The 3,790-nt window shown below is 37.5% G+C and overlaps 1 pseudogene; it reads right to left on the bottom strand.

Moving 5' to 3' along the window:
* Positions 1 to 559: 559 nt before the first annotated feature.
* Positions 560 to 3,256, bottom strand: LOC120217109 (annotated as a pseudogene).
* Between the last annotated feature and the right edge of the window lie 534 nt (positions 3,257 to 3,790).

A 3,790-nucleotide genomic window follows, 5' to 3' on the forward strand; every position in this document is an offset into this window, starting at 1 on the left:
TTAAAAATCGGTAAAAAAATAATATTTTAAGTAACACCCCATATTAACATTTTAAGTAGAAAAATAATATTTTAAGTAATGTTTTACCGGAAATGTTAAAAAAAATAATAACATTTCTAATAACGTTTTTCCTTACTCGTATATTAAGATTGTCGTACCTAAGACATTGACAACACACGGCAACACTCACCCCGCATCCCAGACAGCTACTTGAACACAGGACTTTTAAAGAGAATACATTTTTTTTTTACTACTGAAATCATAGTAATCGAGGAGTTCCACTATATTTATTTTTTTAAAATTAAAAGAATATATCATTACAACCCACAAAGAAATTTTGAGACTTCAGAAAAGTGCTTGATTCACCTCCAAATCTTACCAATCAAAATCATACTCTCTATTTTCTATAAACAAGGAAAATTTATTACCATGAAAAGAGCTCAATGTAATCTACAATCTTCCTTTTTTTCAGATTTTAATCTACTCTCTTACTTCTCTTTCTTTGTTTCTACTATTTCAAAGTGTAAGGGAAACAATAAATAAAATAACCTAAGTTCGTAATTTTAATTTTTTACCTAGCTCTCCTTTGATGTTGTCGCATCTTGTTTTCTTTTACGAGGAGCTCGGCATAGAGAAGCTCATTCCACGAATCCGGTACGCCAGGAAGGCACCAATGGCTGCAGTCTTGGTATTTTAGAGGTGCTTTTCTTTCGTCCTCACTCAGTTTCTGCTTTGGGTGCTTTCGGTAAACTGATGGGTGGCCATCCTTTCGGAAATCAGTCAACCGAGTAATGTTGAGATAGCTTACATGCGTTTTCATCCCCTTCAGCACCGACTCTAACACCAACATCTTCGACGAATATGCCGTTAAATATGTCTCGTTCTTGATCGGCTCGGTTTCACTATCACATGCTCCTCCTGAATTCCACTGCCCCCCACTGAAGAAAGATTCAAGCAACCATAAAACCTTTAGTAAATGCCTGCATAATTCTCAATGTGCTACAAGGTAGTAACTTGTTACCCTGCTGGTTTATTCAATTTCAAAACCAGATGGCATATGAAGGAACAGATAGTATCGACATCCAAAAACGACGACAAAATCTGTCCCCTTTACCTGAAATGAGAAGCAGAATAACCCCGGAAGAACACCATAGTCTTCATTGGATTTACATTGGCATCAATCCATCTAGCCCACGTTGTCAATGCTTTCCTAAACCCTCAAGAACATTGAGTTCATCATAAACATGACTACCTTCTTGGTAATAATCTTTCCTATTGTTTGAGAACGGAAATATCGTTAAAACCAATTGATTACAATAACAGCAATGAAAGTAAAAAGGAAAAAAATATAATCAACCAACCCTTTGGAAGTTTTCTCATGAGTCCACCAATGCCCCGTATTGAAGATGAGGATATAAGCCGATTATATTGATTAGACGATTTTCCAACAAGATCAAGCCGCAATGTCTCCTTCTTTGCTCCATTTTTGTCCGGCATTTCCCATTCTCGGACCAAGAATGGAGATACAAGAACTCCAAAGTGCAGTTATAATCCTATTCATCATCAAAGCCAGACCCAAAAGGTAAACAAATCAAGTTCCATTAGATCTCAAGGATACAATTGATCATTTTAATGAATGCCATCAACAGGAAATATGAAAACCTACTTTGAATATGAACGAATACGAAGCTTCCCTCGAAAGTAGCTTCTTCCATGAGCTTCATAAACATTTTGTGGTGTTTTTGCGGCATTTCTCAGAATGCAAACTAGAGATTCCCACATGTTCCTATTCAGTGAGTCGCCGACAAAAACGAGACGCTTCCCCCTCAATAACTCCAACATGTGAACACCATTCAATCTTCAAAAACAACCAATTCTTATAAGTTAGCTTAATAAAAAAGTAAACAAATTCCATGTAGCTTCTGAATGCAGGATCAATTCCAATGTAAATTCCCTATAAGCTAAAATCAAAGATCAAGATATACCCAAAAATTGCTAAATTAATCTAATCAACAGTTGAACTGAAGAAAACCTCAAAAATACCTTGGCAAAGTGCAGCCTTTAGGCTTCCATTTCAGTTTCTGATAATCTTTATCAGGCCTTCCATTGATAATACAATTAAACTGTTCATCAATAAATGAACAAGAGCCTGGTTTGTAAAGCGGATACGAATTATCCCTCACCCATCCTCCATCAAACAAATCGCAATTCATCAAAGATTCAATCAAACTCTCAATCCCCTGTTTAGCTGACAGCTCTGAACCACTCCCGTCACCCTCTTTTTTCTCGTTCCACTGTTTCTTCGTCGGTGAAGCCGTGTAATTTGTCGCCACTCCTTTTTTAGCTGCACTTTTCTCAGATTTGGCCGGAGAATTACTGCTCACGTTAGCGAGCACCGGAGTTTTTTTAGTCACTGTTACAGTCTGATTAATCTTGTCGGACGAATCAGATTTGGCCGGAGAATTTCTACTCCGGTTAGCTACAGCTACCGCCGGCGTTTTTTCATTGACTGTTGTAGTCTGATTCACCTGCAAAACTTGATGTTTATCGGAATTCTCTTTCTTCTCAGCCTGGTTGCTTGTGATAGGTGGATTTCCATTAAGATTGGGAGAAGCAGCTTTGGTCTGATTTGCATGCAAAACTGAACTTTGGGTTTTGTTTGAACTTGTGTTGGGAGGCAAAAAAGTTGTGTTTCTCGAACTAGGGAGTAGATTGTTTTCGCTGAAAGACCGGGTTTCATTAAAAGATTTGGTATGGTTATTAGAAGTGAAGTTAATGCTTTGTTGTTGAAGCGGAGAAGAAGTGTTGGGAGAAAAGAAATTAAAGAGGGAAGGAAATTGAGATCTATGAGAGCCGGCAGTTGTAGAAGTGGATGAACTAGCAGAAAAGATGCTGGAAACCCAAGGAGAAGAAGAGTTTGAAGAAGGGCAAAAGGCTAAGAAAACAGTGAAACCGACAAAGGCAAACATGAAGAAAGCCACGGTTTTTCTCGTTTTGATGATCGAAAAGAGGTTCTTACAGTCAGTAGCGACGGCTGTTCCGCCATTGATGGGCATGTACTTTGCTATATCCGCCATAGGATTGAAAGGCCAATGCCTGATGGCAACTCACAAGCAGATGGAAAAGTCTGGAATGGGAAGGGAAAATGGCGTTTGGGGAGAGAGAAAATGTGGGAAGTGGGATACGAGCTTTCAAAAGTGAAAAAGAAATGTGCAGGAGGAAGAGAAAGCTGTGAATGCAGAGACTGAGAGGACTCCTTTATGACTTGTGAGAGAAGAAGCCCAAAGACATAGAGAAAAGAAAATTGAAAAAAAAAAAAGTTAAAAGAAAAGGAAGAATATATGGTTAAAGGAAAAACAAAAGGTCTCCGTTTCTCTGCAATTAACATTTCTGCCATTGAAGAAGTTATTTTCGTCCATAACCCTATCTTTTCTATCTTGGGTAAACTACCTAAATGGTCACTTTAGTTTCATAAATATTCATTTTTATCCATCAAGTTTAGAAAACACATAAATTTCAGATAAAATATTAAGTTCATCTTTAAATATTATATAAAGAGAAAATAACCTCAGTGACCAAAAATCCCATATAATATACGATTTTAACCAACTTTTTCCGGATTTGCCAAAATGACCAACAAAATCGCAATGCGATCGCTAATTCGCAACGCGATCTCTATTATCGCAAATTCGCGTTGCATTTCGCGTTGTGATAGTTGGAAATCGCATTGCGATGGTATACAATGTCGTTGCGATTTTCCCAATTCGCAATGCGAATAAGTAAATCGCAA

This window comes from Hibiscus syriacus, unplaced genomic scaffold, assembly GCF_006381635.1.
Source record: "Hibiscus syriacus cultivar Baekdansim isolate YM2019G1 unplaced genomic scaffold, ASM638163v2 tig00000765_pilon, whole genome shotgun sequence".
Lineage (NCBI taxonomy): Eukaryota > Viridiplantae > Streptophyta > Magnoliopsida > Malvales > Malvaceae > Hibiscus > Hibiscus syriacus.